The 19662-nt window shown below is 47.7% G+C and overlaps 1 long non-coding RNA gene across 2 annotated transcripts in view; it reads right to left on the reverse strand.

Moving 5' to 3' along the window:
* The window catches only part of LOC114486383 (uncharacterized), a 24090-nt gene extending 12637 nt beyond the window's left edge, over nt 1-11453 (reverse strand). Inside the window, exons 1-3 of one of the 2 annotated variants that reach the window (XR_003680024.1) lie at nt 11394-11453; nt 8201-8338; nt 5795-5859 (exon numbers count right to left, since the gene is read on the reverse strand). This is a non-coding gene — a long non-coding RNA (uncharacterized lncRNA). Of the gene's footprint in view, nt 1-5794; nt 5860-8200; nt 8339-11393 lie in introns of those variants that run through there. The other variant, XR_003680025.1, reaches the window with a different exon arrangement.
* Nucleotides 11454-19662: the final 8209 nt, after the last annotated feature.

Genomic DNA, 19662 nt, shown 5'->3' on the forward strand with positions numbered 1-19662 from the left:
AGCAGAAACTAACACACCATTGTAAAAGCAATTATACTCCAATAAAGATGTTAAAAAAAAAAAAGAAAGTGGGTAGATGGACTGAATAACATAATGAGCATAGATGGATAAAGAATTAGCAGAGGGCTTCCCTGGTGGCGCAGTGGTTGGGAGTCCACCTGCCGATGCGGGGGGGCACAAGTTCGTGCCCCGGTCCGGGAGGATCCCGCATGCCGTGGAGTGGCTGGGCCCGTGGACCATGGCTGCTGAGCCTGCGCGTCCGGAGCCTGTGCTCCGCAGCGGGAGAGGCCACGGCGGTGAGAGGCCCGTGTACCGCAAAAAAAAAAAAAAAAAAAAAAAAAAAAAAAATTAGCAGAATATGGAAAATAGGAAAGAAAAGTTAAGTGACATGGATGATAGATCCAGAGATTCCTATACCTGTTTAAAAGAACAGAAATAATTCAAAAGAAGAAATAATGCAGGAAATGATAGAAGAAAATCTCCCCAGGCTGAAAAAACCCACAAATCTTCACACTGAATGGGCTATAAACAAAGAACAACTCATCCTGATGAAATTTGCAAACCCCAAGGGTAAAAGAGAGTCCTAAAAGCTTTTAAAGATAAAAAAGCAGGTTACCTACAAAGAACCATGTTTTGATAGGGCCAGAAATTGCATCGGCACCACTGAGTGCTAAAAGACCATGGAACATTCCCTTCAAAGTTCTGCTGAAAGTATTTGGAACTTAGAATCCTCTGCCTGGCCAAAAATCATTTATAAGACGGGGGAAAATAAAGGTATTTAGAAACATGCCAGAGCCTGGATCCAGAGTCACTTTCAATCAAAAGGAAAAGTGAATCGGAGAGCAAAGTTTGTGGTGCAGAAAGCAAGCAGCTGAGACCTCACCACTCCGGAGGACCCTGCTCAATTCCTGTCTCCATGTGCCAGTGGCCCCCGCTGGACCCCAGAGGTCTTGCCTTCCTCTGAATTCTCCTTTTTAACTTCCCATATCGCCAACCTGACATTTAATCATGCGCTGCCTTGAGACATCGCATATTCGGTCACAGCAAACCTTCCCCCTCTTGCACTGCAGCTTCACTATTGATGCGTTTGCTTGGCCTTCCTGCCTGGATTATAAACTTTCAATAATAAGGACCATATCTTGTACATAATCAATAAATATTCACCGAGCTTGAACAAAATCCATCTCTCTCTCATTTCAGAGTATTGCACCCCTCTGCTCGCAGCCACTCTCTCCCCATCTAAACTGCTCTAAACACCTTCCCCAAACTCAGCCTCCTGGCTTTTTCCCTCTCTTTCCCTTCCTCCCTCTCCAGCTCCATTTTTCTTTCTCCCACTCCTCAGCTCTTTCTTCATACCACTTCACATCGGTCTCTGTGCTTTCCCATGTGTTCTGTATTCATCCTCCTGATCAGGATAATCGAAGCCAAGAGCCAAGGAGGTGAAAGGTTTATCAGGAGCCCACCAATGTGCCCAGCAGCGTTCTAAGCCCATTGTGTGGGTTAATGTATTCCCATCTCGCAGCTGTCCTACGGGATAAGGACTGTTATTTGCCCCACTTTTCAGATGGGGAAATCAAGGCACAGAGAGGGGAAGTAACTTGCTTGAGGACTCACAGCAGTTGATACATGGAGCTGGGATTCTAACTTGGGCAATCTTGCTCTTCCTTTTAACTATAATGACTTTCAGAGGCATTGCTACATCTCACCCCTTGTCAAACAGGAAAAGCCCAGAGATTTAAAAACAAGTGGGATATATTCAGGGGACAGGGGGAGAACAAGAGAGCAGAACTGGAGAATTAGGATTGGTGCTAATGGGAGACAAGTGAAAAATAGTTTGGAAGGTGGGGTATACAGCAGAAGAGTAACATGTGACATGTGACGTGTACATAGTTGTAGAGTTTACAACGCATATGCACATGCTCATTTCACATTTCACTCGATCCTGATAACAATACTTGGAGTGACGATTCAAGGGAATCATCGCTCTTGACATTTTACAGATAAAAGTCTGAGAGGTTAAGCGACTCGTTCAAGGTCACAGAACCAATAAATGGAGGAACAGGCACTTGAACACTAGAGCTTCCTGACTTCAGGCACAAATAACCGGAGCATAAGCTGCTGAGTGGAGATACAAAAGGCCAGTCAGTGCTTATGCAATATTTAACTGATTCTCTGAAGTTACAAAACATGCTGTTTCTATTCATATACCTACTGTTTGTCTTCTGGAAACGAACCAGTGGTATTTTTGGTTAGGGTTACACAGGGGAAGGGTTTCCTCCTCTACCCCTTCTAGACAAATCACTCCTGCCCAGGCAGCTGCCCACCCCTCTCCAAACAACCCTAGTTTGGCAGAGACCAGGCAGAACAAGGCGAAGGAAAGGGAGCTGGAAAGCAGGAGACAGTCTTTGGAGAACTTTATTTCCACAATGCAGGAGTAACTTCCATTCCATCTCATCAGATAGTTTTAACATGCTCTACATCTTTTTCCAGTTACCTGGCGTTTGGGTAGGTGGGAGGGAAGCAGGAGCCGGCGTGGTGCAGAGCAAGGCAAGGGCCCACCTTGACATTTTAAACACACCACAGGAGGCTGTGTCTTCACAGAAATGTTGCTGGAAAAATAAATCGTGACCTGCAGCCCCCCTGGAGCCAGAAAGCCAGCACCCAGAGCTCACCTTGGCCCTCTGTTTCCACTTGGCCGTGGGACAGGATCCTGTAAAAGGATGGTGGCATCCTGTAAAAGGATGGTGGCCTAGCAGCGCTAGGCCCCAGCGCTGCTCGAGCCAGGCCCCTGGGGACCAAGCAGCCTCCCGGCCCCATGTCCCTTCTGACCACAAGGGAAGGTCCCTTCAGCTAGCATTTTCTGAGTGTCCCTCCTTGCCTGGCCCTGGGGAGGTGAAGATGAATAACACCTGGTCCTTGTTCTTGATGACCTTGCCATTGACCAGGGAGGCACATTTGCATCTCATGACTCTAATTTCGCCAACGCGTGAAGCAGCGGCTCGCAGGGGCCTGTGGGGTACAAGGAGATGGGGCTGTGCTGCCCTACAGGACAGACTCCTGCTGTCTCCAGCGTGGAACCCGGGCTAGCCAGCTTCCTAGTGATGTGACCCGGTAAAGCCTCTGACTTCTTTAGTCTGGGCTTCCCCGGTTCTGAAATGGGGGAGGCCAGACTGAAGAACGTAATAGTCACCCTGCAGGGTTGTTGAGAGGAGAAGAGGAACCTCAGGAACAGGGGAGCTGTTCACTACCCAGAGCAGAAAGGGGGACTGGGAGCCTGGGGAGGAAAGGGTTAAGCCAACAGAAGCACCCCTCCCCCCAGTGGCTGGGAGCCAAGGAAAGTTTGGAAGGGAGGGGAGGTAGGACAGGCCCAGGGGGCGGGAGATGAGGGTGAGGGCCCCATGTGTGTTGGAGAGCCTCTGGACCCTTCTCTGGGTCCAAGCTGTCCTCCCACCTCTGCCCAGGCAGGCAGTTTCCTGCCAGGTTGGGAAATTGCTTTGGCTTGGAATTTTTCTGCTGGGGGGATGGGGGAATGTTTTTGGAGACAGGTTCAGAATCTCCAGTTCCCAACATTTCTGAGACAGGTCCAGAGGAGATGGGCACGAATTGTACAGTCTCCAGTGGGAGGGGAGGAGGAGACAGAGAACGGGCAGAGGAGATGGCTGTGCCAGACACCCCTTCCCAGCTCTGGAGCCACCCTTGGGGCCCTCTCTGCTGTCCCTCCAATAGGGCCTTGGAAGATGGCCCTACTCACTCCCCTGCAGCCATGGTCACTGCTGGTAAGAACTACAGCCCGACGTCAGAGGGAGTCCTTGACCTGCACGAGAGGGCACTTCTTCCCTCTCCAGTAGAGGATGGCTTGGGGGGGTGGGGTGCAGGCTGCTCCAGAGCCACAGTACCATGACCACCCCGCCTAGCACGACTGCCTACTGCTCTTTGAGAGCATGTCTTTCTCTGCTAATGGTCAGTTTCCCCTTCAGTGCTTAGGCTGGGAAGCAGTTTGCTTACTGCTTTTTGTAGCTGATGTCAGCTTGGTTCAGCTTGAAGGCCTCCCAGGCGTGGAAGGTGGACCTCACATTCATTGCGGGTAGTGCTCCCTTGGAGACAAACCCTCGCCAGCACCACCCCTCCCAAAGGGCTGATGGTGCTGGAGCCCTATGATGGTGCTGGAGCCCTCTGTCCCAGCCTGCCCTAGCTTGGTTTCTCCAGCCTGAGACTATTTCTCAGCACATCTGCAAACAAGGGGTGAGTACACAAAGAAAAAAATGAAAATAGATCCCTACCTCACACCGTGTCAAAATCAGTTCCAGATGTATGTGAAAGGCTGGGACACAGGGCTCCAGCACCACCCCCTTACTCTACCCCTACCTTAGACCTCATTATGCAATGGTTCCCGGTTATCCCACCCAGGCAAGATTATCTCAGACAACTGTAGCTGAGTCTTCATAATCCTAGACATAGGGGGTCTGGGTGGGAAAGCAAAAGCAAAAGGATCAGTACAGGTATCAAAAGCTGGCTTAGGAGAAACACAACAACTAAACACAATGTGTGATCCTGGATTGGAGAAGAGGTTGCTCTAAATGACATTAAGACAAACAGTGAAACCCAAATAGGGACTGCATATTAGATAATAATATAAGATTGCCAGATGAAATACAGGATGCCCAGTTAAATGCAGATCTCAGATAAATAAATAATTTTTTAGTATAACTATATCCCATGTAATATTTTGGGACATACTTAAAATTATTTGTTTATGTGAAATCCACATTTAACTTGGTGTACTGTAAATTTAATTTACTAAATCAAGCAACCCTTGACATTATGTAATATTATCACATAATGTAAAATCTCCTGAATTGGATAATAGCATTTGAGTTACCCAAGAGAACATCTATCTTCCTAGGAAACACACATGGAAACATTAAGGGCCAAAGGGTCAAAATGCCTATGATGTACTCTCAAATGATTCAGCAAAAATATTAATGACAATAATAAAATTAATGATAATTAATAACAAATGTTAACTAATGATGATTGTAACCCAAGTGTCCTTTTTTCCAAATGAAAATTTGGGGGAAAAAGCAAGAGCTGACTTAGGAAGCCAGGAAAGCTGAGTCCAGGCAACAAAGAACAGGAGTGGAATAAAAGCCTGAGGGGTTGGGCTGCTGCTCATCTCAACATTCCAGGAAGGGTATGGGGTGTGGACCATCTCGGAGGCATGCCCTCCCAATGCTGAAACTTTTTTCAGTAACTCCATCTCCAGGTCCATGACAGCCACCAGGGGGCAGCAGTGAGAGACAAGGCCCAGGCAGTACAGGGCCCTATCATGGTTATGATGTTTCCCACATTCCAATGATGTTTATTGGCCATTGTCTCTGAATGCCTGTTCATGCCTTTTGTCTGTCTTTCCATTAGTTGGTCTTTTTCTTAATGATCTGAGTAATGCATTATATATTCTAGATATTAATCCTATGTCACTTAGGTGTTGAAAATATCTTCATCTAGTTTGCTATTAGTTTGTTTTTCCCCCTCCCTTTATGGTGGGAAATTCATCTTTTGATGAATCTTTATGTAGTCAAATTTATTGATATTTTTTCTTGAATGAGTTGTGCTTTTTATGTCTTCAGAAATCCTTCCCTGCCCCAAGGTCATAGAAATATTATGTATTTTTCTTCTAAAAGTCTTAAAGTTTTGCCTTTCACATACATCTGGAACTGATTTTGATACGGTGTGAGGTAGGGATCTATTTTTATTTTTTAATTTGCGTACTCACCCCTTGTTTGCAGATGTGCTGGGAAATAGTCTCATGCTGGAGAAACCAAGCCAGGGCAGGCTGAAACACAGGGCTCCAGCAACGAGCTGTGGGAGGAGAGGTATAAATCATCAGAAGTGGTCCTGATGCAAAAGCTAATGGAGGAATCTTCCCACCCACACAAAGACAGTAGGTTTGACTAAGCCAGAGGTGGTCCCTAGGTGAGGCTGCAGGGAGGGAGGAGGACCTTAGTGAAGAATGGAAGATCCACACAGGAGGGAATATAGTTTCAGTAACCATGGTGACTCCACAGTGGCCTCTTAGACACTCAAGATAGTTGGTGAATTGAGCTGCTTTCCAAAGGTGGCCAGGAGTCAGGCTGGACAATGACTGGGGTCTGAGCAGAGACCCCAGCCCTCTACTGCCTGTCCCTGCTCCTGCCCCTGCCCCAGCTTGGCACTGCCTGGACTAACAGGCCTTGGTCTTAACAAGACTCCCCCACCATGCCCTGGGTCTGAGCTCATCCATGCTGCTTGGAGCTCCCGGCCCGGGGGCAATGCTGCTGGGAGAGAAGGATCTGATCACCGAGAAGGGGCCTTTAGAGAAGGCAGTAGTGGGAGGGGGCTCATCACTCGGAACAGAAGGAAGCCCAGACCTCCCACAGCACGTGGGCACAGAACATGGGCTCTGGGCCACACTCCTGGGCCCTACTGGTCATGTGACCTGGGGGAGCTAACTTCATCTCTGGGCTTCACTGTAAATGGGATTCTAATGGCAATCTACCTGAGCGAGTCATTGTAAGGCTTACAGATAATGAGGCAAACAGCTGATACTCAGTACATGAGTGAAATCTATCACTTGCATGAAGCTGCATAGCTGATAATCAAGACCATGGCAATTTTCCCACAACCTGTTTTTGTGGCCTGATTTCCTATAACTTTCTCCATTTCAGCTACACTGAACCACGCCCACGTGCGGCAACCATCTACTCTTGGGGTCTGGTTAGACACATTACGGCCCATCCATAGAATGGAATACCATGTTGTCATTAAAAAGAAGGGGGTACACCTGAACCAGATGATAAAAAAGATGTTCAGATATGTTGTGAACTGGGTGAGACAAGGTACAGAATCTGTGTGAAGTAGGATGCTGTAATGCCATACTTGCAAGGCTATTGCTCAACATACGTGGGTACACACACACACACACACACACACACACACACACACACACACACGTGTGCGTGCTTGTGTATGCATGGGTTATCTCCTGTAAGGATCCATGAGGAATTGTAAACACAGATTCCTCACACACACACACACACACACACACACACGTGTGCGTGCTTGTGTATGCATGGGTTATCTCCTGTAAGGATCCATGAGGAATTGTAAACACAGATTCCTTTTGGGGAGAGGGCCCCGTGGGGCAAGTATGCGTTCGCTGTTCTTCTTACTCTGTCTGCGCAATTGACACCCCTACCAGAACCAACAAATGGCCTCTGATGAATTGTTTCATTATCTGTAATTCTTATTGTCCATTGGTTCCTTCCATCCCTCCCTGGCCGCAGCCTGATGGGAGGCACAGGTGAGGGAAGAACGTGACTTTGGGAGTCAGGTGACCCCCATTCTCTCTCCAGCTCTGCACGAACTTCAGGATGACCTTGGCCGGGCTCCTTCCCCTCCCTGCCCTCAGCCTCCATCTGTAGAGTTAGGACGATGCCGGAGCTGATGACCTCCACGGGTCCTCCTGCTCAAGGATTCTCTGGCTTTCTCTGGTCTATTTTTGCCTGACACCTCTCCCAGGGGCCTGTGGGTCTGAGCTAATTTCCCTGGCTGGCCCGGATCCAGGCAGCTCAGGTGGAGAGCACTGAGCTAATGAGGCCAAGATCATGGGCCAGTTAACGGCTCTTGGGAGGAACCCGTGGCCGGACTGCAGCTGGACTGCAGTTCTCCCACAGGTCACTGGGCTTGGGCACAGGAGGAGGTGATAAGAGCAAAGCTGCTCCGGAGCCCAGGTCCAGTTACCTTTTGTGACAGCAGCGCAGTGTCCCCCAGTCACATGACAAAGCAGGGAGTATGTGGGGTAGGGGTGGGGAGAGGACCAGATGTTTTAAAAAAGTGCATCCCCCTGCCTGCAAGCAGACCGCACCTGAGCAAGCCAGGAAGAGGAGAACCAATTTTATTTCTTTAAAGCTAAGCAAGAGGGCACATCCACATTCTCCTGGGTCTACCCACTGTGTGGCTTTTCTCCCTCTTTCTGAGTAAATCACGTCCATGCCTCCTAATCCATGGTGAGGTCGAGAAGGGCTTCCTCTTTTACATTATTACCTGTCATAAGGACAGGGGTTGTCTGTTTTATTCAATGCTGCATTCTTGGCACCTAGATCAGTGCATGGCATGCATACAGTAGGAGCACAATAAATATTGCTCGAGTATATCAACTCACCTGTGTCCAGGGAGAGGCTGTGGATGGCATTCAAAAGGACACAGCATTGCCAATGGGTTCTACTTGATTGTTTTAAAATATTTCTACTTCAGAGAGTCTGTGGAAGCTTGATATTTAGAGAAAAACTCTACGATGATTCTAGGAAAAAAGAATAATTCCTTTTACAGTATGCCACCACTTCCTAATTTAAACATTCTGCAAGTTTGAATTTTCTTATTCCAGGTTTTTCAACTCAGTTCAGTGACTGTTTATTATTAATTATTGTATTCTATTATTAATTTTTAATTGGGTTCATCCCATCAGCAAGGCTATGGGCTAAGCACAAAACAAGTATTGATTTATTTAATTTTAATAACTGTGTAAGATGAGCACACTACCATTATTCCCATTTTACAGATGAGAAAACTGAGGCAGGCAGAGGTCAAGTAATTTGGCCAAACTCACATGGATGGTGAGGTCTGGAACCAGGAGTCAAACTCCAGAGCCCACGCTCTTAATCACAACTAATGCTGCTCTTTGGGACTTTCCTTGCTTGCAAGTATCTGTCTATGAGACGCTGTGATTTAACAATGAACAAGGACTTCAACAAGTGAGAGGTTAAACTAACAACGGTACATCCATACCATGGAATACTATTCAGCAATGAAAGGGAAGGGATGGTTGGTAGATGCAGCAACCTGGGTGACTCTGCAGAGAATTACGCTGTGTACAAAGGCAACCCCGTAAAGTCTCATACTGCATGATTCCATTTATATAACATCCTCGAAAGGACAAAATTATAGACATGAAGAATAGACTGGTAACGCCAAGGACTAGGGAGAGATGGAGGTGAGACAGAAGTAGGCGTGGCTATAGAAGGCCAACACGAGGGGTCCTCGGGGTGATGGAAAGACTCTATACCTTGACTCCATCAATGTCAATATCCTGGCTGTGACATCAACGAGGAGGCAAAATAAGGAGCATTTTGTACAACAAAATACAGTTAGCAGCCTTTAGCCCCAAAGGCTAAACTGGAGAACTGGCTGGGTGTGTACTAAATCTGTGTGTGTGTGCGTGTGCGTGTGCGTGTGTGTGTGTTTGCATATATAGCATTTAAATGTTTATTTGCCAACATTTAAAAATTTTGCAAGATGTTACCATTGACGGAAACTGGGTAAAGGGTACAGATGCAAAATAAAGAGTTTAATTTTAAAAAAAGAATTAGCGCACTCCTGCCTGCAAGGAGCCCCTGCGTAGGGAATGAGACCCCACCTCATGGGCCCAGGTCACTTCCGTACGTCACGGTGGGGTGACGTGGCAGGCCAGCGAGGACTGCCAATGCAGCAACAGTGGAGCTGAGTTCTCAAGCAACAGCAGCTCAGAGGTGAGAGGAAGGGTGTCCGAGGCACGCAGGATAGCAAGAACAAGCAGGGCGCCTGGGTCTTCTTTCCCCAAAGTCCCCCTGGTGTCCCACAAGATCTCAGACCATCCCATTGCAAACATGCTTAACGCAGGCTATTTCCCACCTTGTACATACGAGTGTTAAGTGACAGACAAAATTATCGCCTTAAATTTTTTCTTCAACATTTGGTGCCCACTGTTGCTTATCCAGTAGAACCCAGTCATCGGAGAAAACGAACAAAGATTCCCTTGTCAAACATCACACCAGAGAGCAAGCGTCTTTGTTCAGCCTGTCAAGATCATCTTTCACGTTCAATTTAGTAAAAAGGCAGATGTTAATGTTTTTCCTGTTGAGATAATTTCTTTTTTAAATGCATGTTTTTTTTTCATGATAAGCCTAGTTTTACTTTACATGTAATAGCAGCTGAGCGGTGGAAAGAGTGAGGATTTTGGGGTCAGAGGATCCTGTATTTGAATCTCAATTCTTACTTACTAGCTATGGTCTTGACCTTTATTCTCCCTGAGCCGCCATCCCTTGATCTCTATGATAAGACTAATTATACTAAATGAGCCGGCAATACTGAATCCATGGGGGGAATTAAAGAGGAAACATTTGCCAAAGAACCTAGTATAACGCCTGACACATAGTAAGCACTCAATAAATGATACTCATTATTACTGCTAATAATTCTACTTTTTGTAAAAAATAAAAGATAGGCACCTTTTACAGTGTTTTACAAATAGTGCTATGATTTCTAGGGGTTTTGCTTGTATCAGCCAGGATAATTAAGGTTATGCTGCAGTTAACAAACAACCCTCAAATCTCAGTGGTTTACAGAAACATTTCTTTCTTTTTTTTTTTTAACATCTTCATTGGAGTATAATTGCTTTACAATGTTGTGTTAGTTTTTGCTGTATAACAAAGTGAATCAGCTATACATATACATATATCCCCATATCTCCACCCTCTTGTGTTTCCCTCCCACCCTCCCTATCCCACCCCTCTAGGTGGTCACAAAGCACCGAGCTGATCTCCCTGTGCTATGTGGCTGCTTCCCACTAGCCATCTATGTTACATTTGCTAGTGTATATATGTCCATGCCACTCTCTCACTTCATCCCTTCTTGCTCATACTACATGTCCACTGTGGGTCAGGTGCAATTCCGCTCCTATAGTCTTCCCTCCTGGACCCAGGATAAGAGAGCAGCCATTTGCTGGAACATTACTGGTTGTCATGGTAGAGGAAAAGGGTCTTTCAATCAGCATTAAATGCTATGGCTTAGAAATGACACATATCATTTGCCTTCAAAACTCATTGGTCAAAACTGGTTACACATTCCTGCCCTACCATAAGGAGGACAGGAAGTCTAATCCTACCTTGTGTCTGGAAGGCAGAGGGGGAAATCACAAAAATGCAGCCAACAGCCCTACTGACAACCACGATGCTTTTGAGAAGCCCTGCCCTGCCCAGAGGGACGGCTGGACAGTGAGAGGGAGGCAGTAGCCGGGCGGAAGGAGGAATATAGAGATGGGGCCCACCTGGGGGGCAACCCCAGGTCAACGGACAGGACTGAAGCCAGAGAGCTCTGGGTGCCTTTCTCATCCGGACCCAACCCAAACGGAACCTGGCCCATTCTGATCTGGCAGCAAACAAGCCAGCCCTGCTAGGAGGTGAGAGTCCCACACGCTCGCATGGATGCTAAAGCTATATGTAATCTGTTTCCCTGGTACTCCAGTTTGTGGGCAAAACAGAGTCACAAAGCAGTATTTCTCTAGCTCCACCCCTCCTGCTTTGCTGGATCCCAGGACCTACCGGATTCTTCTAAGGGTTTGGGGAGCCCCCAGGCAGTGCCTCTGGTGTGCCACCCTCCTGCCCCCCGTGGCTCCTTCCCGGTACCAGCCCTGGGCTGCTGCCTGCTCTGCCTCTTTTGTAACTGCTTGACGTCAAAAGCAGCTGCTCTGCTGGCTTTGTCCTCTGAGGTCCCCTGGGGCTGCAGACGTGTAGTTCCAACTGCAGCGATGTCTGTGCCAACAGTGCCACCTCCCGTCCCTTCAGAGGCTGCTGGCAATGTCCAGTGCTCACAGTGTCCCCGATCTCCCACTGCAGCCCTTGCAGAGGATTCAGCATGAGTCCTGGCACAGGGAAGCTGGAGTGGCCAGCACGGTAGCCCCATCAGTTTCCTTTCTGACCCACGCTGGCCACCTTCTGGATTCTGGACCTCAGGTCTTCTTTTGACCTGAGCAGGTCCGGGGCCTATGCCTTGAAATCTGTTACCACCACTCTCCTTTCCATCCTCCTCAACGCTTGCTCATCCTCAAATGTGAGCTCAAATGCCACTTCTTCATGGAAGCCTTCCTTGATTTCCCAAACGAAGTGAAGTCCCCCAATATAAGATCTTTCCCCTTAATGTTGGATTGGCAGGTAATAAGAGAGGGTGCAAAAGAAGAGGCACCCACTGGTCAAAAGCATTTCCAAACAGCAAACAAATTCTCCATATTCCTCATGAGAATTGATACCTTGACAGAAGCAAGTTGCTCACACATCCTTTGCAATCTTTGGGGAGAGATGCAGGCCTGTCAGGTGCGTTGGCCTTGGCGAGAAGCTGCTGTGTGTTTCTAGTTCTCCCCAATGCACTAATGTAGGTAAATGGATGTGTTGACCTGAGTGGCTAGGAAAGGAACCTTTTTTGCTCTCTGTTTGCCACGTATGACTCACAGCTTCCTCGTATCAAGGAGAGCAGATGTTTTCTTGTCAATGGGGATCTGGCCATCCCTGGAGGCCAGGGAAGGCAAACCCAATGCTCTGGGCAGGGCAGTTTCTCGAGAGGCCCACGATCCCCCAAAAGCTAATTGTCAATCCAGCATTGTCCCTACATTTTTAAAAATTGAGGAAACTCAGTTAACAATACACACATTCAGGCATAGGTAGGTAAATTAAGATCCATCCTTACTAGGGAATACTGGTGCTTGGGGGAAAGCACATGTCCCATGGCTACTGCCTTCTGGGGTCAGCTGGCCATGCCCCAAGTGGTCCGGGAACCCATGCAGTGCCCGGATATCTCTCAGTCATCACCCCCACCCCCTTTACCCTTCAGAGGCACGGGGACGTGGAAAGAGCAGTCAGACGAGGTCTGAATCCAGGCTCTGCTACCTTGGACCAGTTACCTAAACTTCCTGTGCCTCGGTTTCTGCATTTGTCAAATGGGGACAATAATCCTGTTTTCAAAAGGTTATTTTGAGGATGAGGTGAGAGGAAGGCCATGTTCCTCCTCCCCCTGTCCCCACGCCCCCAGGATCACTGACCAATGAGGCCTAGCTGTTATCACCTCTGTATATCCCAGTCCCCAGCCTGAGGCTGCAGGTTACTGAGTTATAACCACACCCTCTCTCCAGCATCCAAAATACACCTGAAAGGAAAACTGAGATCACACAGAAGTAAGTCCCCGGGTACCACCCTCAACGTCAGCCCCGCCCTCAGCTGGCCAACTCAGAGGACAGCCTGGGTCCAGACCCACTGTTCAGACTGGGTTCAGACTGGATTCAGCAGGTTCAGACCTGCTGCGGTTGCACAGGCCCTGGCACTTCGTGGCTGTGTGGCCTTAGTTACTTCTCCACTCTGGGCTTGTCACCTGCCCCTCCTTCTCCAACCCCAAACCCACTGCATCCCCAGCACACAGCCCGGGAGGTGCTCAGTTATACAGTATGTGACTTTTGCTGTTTGGGTTTTGTTTTGTTTTTTTCCTCTCAAATACCTCTAGTAGAATGATGTCGGTATAGAGCAGGTTTCCCAGCACATTTAAGTTTTGAAGCCAATCTGGGGCCAGTTTTCTCACAATCAAACAGAAACACTTGGCAAAAGCTGACGGTCCGCAGGACACACAGGACCACCTTCTCCTCCCGTCACCTCTGCAGACCTGAATCGCTCCCGGCTGCCCCGTTCTGTGCAAGTCGTGGCTGGTTGAGCGGCTCCAGAACCTCTGAGGTTTCCACGACTTGAACTCTTCGGTGAAGCTGTGAGTGCAGATTGGGAAGCTGCGAAGTCATTTCCCGCTGGATGGATTAATCCAGAAGGCTTCACCCAGGATCTGATTTTTATTTTGGCAAAAATAGTCTCTACGAAAAGCAAAACTCACCAGTACTTACATCCGGAAGGAAAGATCAGGAACCCAAGGACTTAAGTCTGCAAAGCATTGACGGACTGTGACACCAGATACACGAGTTGGTGGAGGTTTAACCAGGGAGGAATTTTTATCAGGATCGTTACCGTCCTGGTTAATGTGCTAGTTACGAAATTTCATAGGTTTGGAGGGGTCTTTCCCAGCTCATCTTTCTCATAAGCCCTATTAGTTGTGGTGCAGGAACACACATGGGGTGTCAGATCAGAAACAGCTGTACTGATAGTTGTGTTGAATGCCGTTCACCTACCTGAGTGCATTCAGGTGTTTGCTCTTGCTATTCTCTCTACGAGGAACACTGCCATTATCTGGAAAGATCTAGGTCCTCCTCCAAGTCCCAAAGCAGGCAAAATCTCCTTAAAGAAACCTTCCAGAGTCCTCCCCGACAGGGTTGACTGTCACCAGGTTGGTGCTTCAATGGTGCCTGAGGGTGCTTAAACCTAGCCGCATGTCCTCTTTCCTGGTCTGTCTCCTTCTACTGGATTCTGATGACTAGACTGTGGCTTTCCCAAGTGCATCTATGTCCCCAGGGTCCTGTGCAAAACCTAGGCTCAAGTGGGCAGAGGTGAATTGCGTTTTAAATTAAAGTAGAAAGTAAAAAGCAGGGGTTGGCGGAGAGAGATGCTTGGATGGACACAGGGGCTGTAGGAGCCTGTTTACAGGAAACCTGGATTTTTCTGCAGCAGCTTATCTCTGCTTGACTACACATCCTTTCTCAGGAAACAGAGGAAGCTGAGGGAGTGGCAAGTATTCAACTCAGAAGGGACTGAGGGAGGAAAGCAAACCCTGTTTCCTGCCTGGTGGTTGTGGAGAGCAGCAAGTCACTGTTGAAGGCTTGTGATGCTGAGGTCTTTTTTTTTTTTGGCCGCTCCATGCAGCACCTAGGACCTTAGTTCCCTGACCAATGACTGAACCCGTGCCCCTGAATTAGAAGCATGGCGTCTTAACCGCTGGACCGCCAGGGAAGTCCTGCTGAGGTCTTTACAAGCAGTTACAAACTTAATTTTCACATCCACTCCAGGAGGGAAGTACACGTTTTATAAATCAAGAAATCAAGGCTCAGAGAGGGAAGCAACTTACCAGAGATCTCAGGATATAAATAAAAACAGAAACCCACAGTGGTTGAGAGTCCGCCTGCCGATGCAGGGGATAAGGGTTCGTGCCCCGTTCCGGGAGGATCCCACATGCCGCACGTCCGGAGCCTGTGCTCCGCAACGGGAGAGGCCACAACAGTGAGAGGCCCGCGTAACGCAAAAAAAAAAAAGAAAAAACAGAAACCCAGGGCTGATTCCAAAATCAGTGATCTTAACCGTTCTGATTTACCTCCCAGGAGAAGGGGATGGGAGTAGGGCTGGAATACAGAGGTCCAGGTTCACCCTCCCCATAAGGGCCTCTTCCCTAGGATAAATGTCATGGGGCATCCTGGACCCTTGATAGCCTGTAGAGGGACAGAAGGAGGGTTGGGTATGATTCTATCAGAAGAGCACTCTGCAATTCATTTACTTTTTTATCATGTACTTCAGAATTATTATTTTATTATGTAGGTAGGGAAACGGAGGCAAAGGCAGGGACATGGCTTGTTCAAGGTCACACAGCAAGTCAGCAAAACAACTAAGGCTCAGAAATAATTTCAGTTAAGTTCCTAACAAACAGACTCTCCTGCAGATAACAACCACACACTGTAGACAAAGTACAAAACAACTACTTCAGGGCTCGGGAAAAGGAACAGAAGCAGGAAGATTTTGAGGGGAGTCAAAACATGGATTAAATGATGGGCAGAGAATGAGTCTGCCATTATTTTTCAGCTTTCTCTTGAAGGCAGCTGCAGTCTGGCACACATAGAAATGACTGAAACTCTGATAGAAAGCCTGCCATCTTTCTGGCCTGAAAAAACCAGAGGACAGAGCCCAGGGCAACCATGACTCTTGGAGAGACAGGAGAAATTGTTAAAGGAGAGAGCCAAAGAAGGGAAACTCCAAATTCTGTGCATAATCTCTACCCCAGTGTCTGACTGATCCTGAACCATATATGCATTAAGCAGACTAAAAGAAGTCTGAAATGAGATGGTAGCTGCTTCTCATCACAGGTAAGACAGATTTGCAATTTAAGTCTAACCCAGTGAATTGCCTGCCAAAGTGGAAAAAAAATCGGTTTTGGAGGAATATATTGTAAAAGAATCCATAGTCTCTTCAACATAGCATTCATAATGTCCAGAATATTTTTAAAAGTTACTTGACACAGAACAAGGAAAATGTATCCCATTCTCAAAAAGAAAGACAATCAACAGAGGTCAACCCTAAATGATCCAGATGTGGGAATTAATAAAAATTTAAAGGCATTTATTATAACTATGCTTGATGAGATAAGGAAAAAATACATGTATATGAAAAGAGAGAGATCTCAGCAGAGGAACAGAAAATACCAAAAAAAAAGAAAAAGAAGCAAAGAAAATTTTAGAACTGAAATATACAGTATCTGAAATTTTAAAATGAAATGTTTGCACTTAATAGCAGAATGGGGATGGCAGAGGAAGAGTGACCTTAAACACAGATTTTTTAAAGAAAATATCCAATCTAAGGAAACAAGAGAAAAACGTTTAAGTACATAATTTTTTTTTTTTTTGTGTGTGGTACGCGGGCCTCTCACTGTTGTGGCCTCTCCCGTTGCGGAGCACAGGCTCCGGACGCGCAGGCTCAGCGGCCATGGCTCACGGGCCTAGCCGCTCCGCGGCATGTGGGATCCTCCCGGACCGGGGCACGAACCCGTGTGCCCTGCATCGGCAGGCGGACTCTCAACCACTGCGCCACCAGGGAAGCCCAGAGAAAAACGTTTAAAAAAATAAAGCCTCGGGCTTCCCTGGTGGCGCAGTGGTTGAGAATCTGCCTGCCAAAGCAGGGAACACGGGTTTGAGCCCTGGTCTGGGAGGATCCCACATGTCACAGAGCAACTAGGCCCGTGAGCCCCAACTACTGAGCCTGTGCGTCTGGAGCTTGTGCTCCGCAACAAGAGAGGCCGCGACAGCGAGAGGCCTGCGCACCGCGATGAAGAGTGGCCCCCGCTCGCCGCAACTAGAGAAAGCCCTCACACAGAAACGAAGACCCAACGCAGCCAAAAATAAATAAATAAATAAATAAATAAATAAAATTTTAAAAAATAAATAAATAAAATAAAGCCTCATGGTCCTGTAGGAAAATATCAAAAAGTCTAAAGGTAATGGGTATTTGAAGAATTGGGATCTCAGAAGAGAAGAGCAAATGGAGTGGGACAAAAATATTTGAAGAAATAATGGCTGAAAACTTTTCAAGTTTGTTGAAAGAGCTAAATTTACATGTTCAAGAAGTTCTGAGGGAATTCCCTGGTGGTCCAGCGGTTAGATTCTGTTCTTTCACTGCCAAGGGCACAGGTTCGACCCCTGGACGGGGAACTAAGATCCTGCAAGCCGTGCGGAGAAGCCAGAAAAAGAAGTTCTGTGAACCCCAAAGACTGTAAGACAATCCTTCCCTAGGCAGCCTAATGCTTTCAAAATGGGCTCTGTAACAAAGTGGCTGCTGGTAGGGAGGCTATGTTTAACCACACAATATGGACTGTCCCTCATCAAGGTTGACTTGACGCCTAATGAATTTCACCCCCAGAAGTGATGGCCTGAGATACCACTGAACGGTCCTGAGGGGGACTCAGCACCATGTCAGCTGGGAGAAAATACCTTGAGAGGTTGAGTTGTTGTCTCGTGAAATGTGTTATGCTCTGAATCCACAGCCAGTATTTAGTGCATTTGCTCCCAAACCATATTTTATGGATCTAGGAATTAAGAAGTTAAGATGAAGGTGATAGATCTCATGATTACACATAATAGGCCAATTTCAAAATTTTTGTTTTCAATACCCATGTCTCTGGGACCTTCTGGACTAGAGGTTTTAGTATTTAAGAGGGGACTACCTCCCTGAAGGCAGACAAAAAAATCGGTTTCATCGAGTGGCCATGTATTATTCCTTATGCTCCTTGATTTGTGGATAACAATGAGGTTATGGGTTGGATGTGGTAATGGACCTTGATTATCAAGAGAAATTCACACTGTTGCTACACAGGAGGGCAGGAAGAAAATGAATAGAAGTCAAGGGATCTCTTCTACTCATGGAACTCTTGTAGGAATCCTTCTTGGGTGACCACAGCAAATAACAAAGGGTAAGAGAGAATTTCACAGCCTTACTGAACCAGGACCATCAAAGGGTTCAAGGTTCACAGGAGTGAAATTTCCCATAGGTAAGAGGAACAGTGAGTGGGATCCCCAGTTAAAGACTTGTATCGGTGGAGCAATGCTCATGGTGGCCGTGGTCTCTACTGCACCTCCTTGCTGCCTACATATTTATAATATATATGCAAAATATTGAGAAAGGAGCCCAACAGAGCAAGAAAAGCACCGGCATCGTGCTGAGACCCTCCACTCCATGACATGCCCGCAAGATGCAGTAGGTGGAGATTATTTGTATTTGTCTACAACAGGGGAAGTGGGGGGTTCATTTACTGTTGTATATGGGTTGACTGGATCCAGAACGGTAAGGAGAGTCATTTTTGTTTGTCTGAGAAGAGTGCACGTGTGTATCCAGGAAGCACTAAATCTGGTTCCTCTTGACCTGACACTTTCCCCCCAGGGGTTGTGTCCCTATTACACATTCTTCTTCCTCATCCTTCAGCCTGACTTACTGGTCCAAGAATACAGTCCCCGGACCCAATACCCACCGGTCTCCTGGAAATTTGACACTGGGATTCCCGGAGTTTGGACCTAAGCCACCTGCTGACAGGGGCCTCAGGAGCAGACCATAAGCTCCTGGAAGGGGACCTGCCCTCCTTCCTGTCCTTCCTAAACTGTGCAGATTTCGTGCTCTTTTCATTCTCTGACCTGCCCTGGTTGCCTCCCAAAAGACCCTCTTTTGTGCTCATGTAGCCAGTCTCAGTTTCTGTTGCTTGGAACCAACACCTGACATAGGGCTCACAGTGGAATTGCATAAAGGCACATTGAGCACAATGGGGTCCAGCTCTAAGGGTTTGGGGGGACAAGGTGGTGGATACTGAATGGCTCCATCACCCAGTACCTGAATCGCTGCCCAGACCAAGTCTGTGCAGGAATGGGAATTCTCCAAGAACTGAGGACAAATTGACGAAGGAATGAACTCATGATTCTGGGGTCAGGCAGGTGGATGGCCACAACGGCTGACGTCTTCAGGAAGGAATGGAAGGGCCCATTGAAGGCCTCAGGGAAACACAGGCTGAGAGGGAGTTAGAGGCACTGAGAGAAGTCTTCTGAGGGTGGTTTGTACAAAAGGTCAGAGAAGGCACTGCAGCACGTGTGGAGTGACTTAGGAGATGTCCTGGGATCATTTCCGTGTCCCAGGTCACTTGCTTCCTGCCCTGGGCGCCCAACATGGGAGCCTATCTGGGGCTGACATGCTCCACACATGGAAACACAGAGAGTCAATGCCCCAAAAATCAGACGCTCCCTTCTTTCCTCCCTGGAGAGGCTGAACCTGAGGCCATTCCTTGAAGGCTCCTGGGAAGGTCCTGGCAGGTGCGATCCCCCATACGGGTGACCAGGTCAAAACATGGCCTCGTATGGACTTCCCTCCTTCCCTGTTTAACTTCCCCCAGCCTCCCAGTCCTGCTCCCGGGGATCAAGTGAGCCTGGCCTCCAGCTGTGCCTTCGGGGGACCCCAGGCTCCAGCAGGCTACTTTGGGCTGCAGGGAGGCTTTGGGCTTCTGTGCTAAGAGTCATGGGCAACCATGGAAGAGTTGGAAGCAGGTGCTGCTGAGATCGATATTCTTTTTTTTTTTTTTTTGTGGTATGTGGGCCTCCCTCTGCTGCGGCCTCTCCCGTTGCGGAGCACAGGCTCCGGACGCGCAGGCCCAGCGGCC

This window comes from Physeter macrocephalus, chromosome 6 (assembly GCF_002837175.3).
Source record: "Physeter macrocephalus isolate SW-GA chromosome 6, ASM283717v5, whole genome shotgun sequence".
In the NCBI taxonomy this organism is placed as follows: Eukaryota; Metazoa; Chordata; class Mammalia; order Artiodactyla; family Physeteridae; genus Physeter; species Physeter macrocephalus.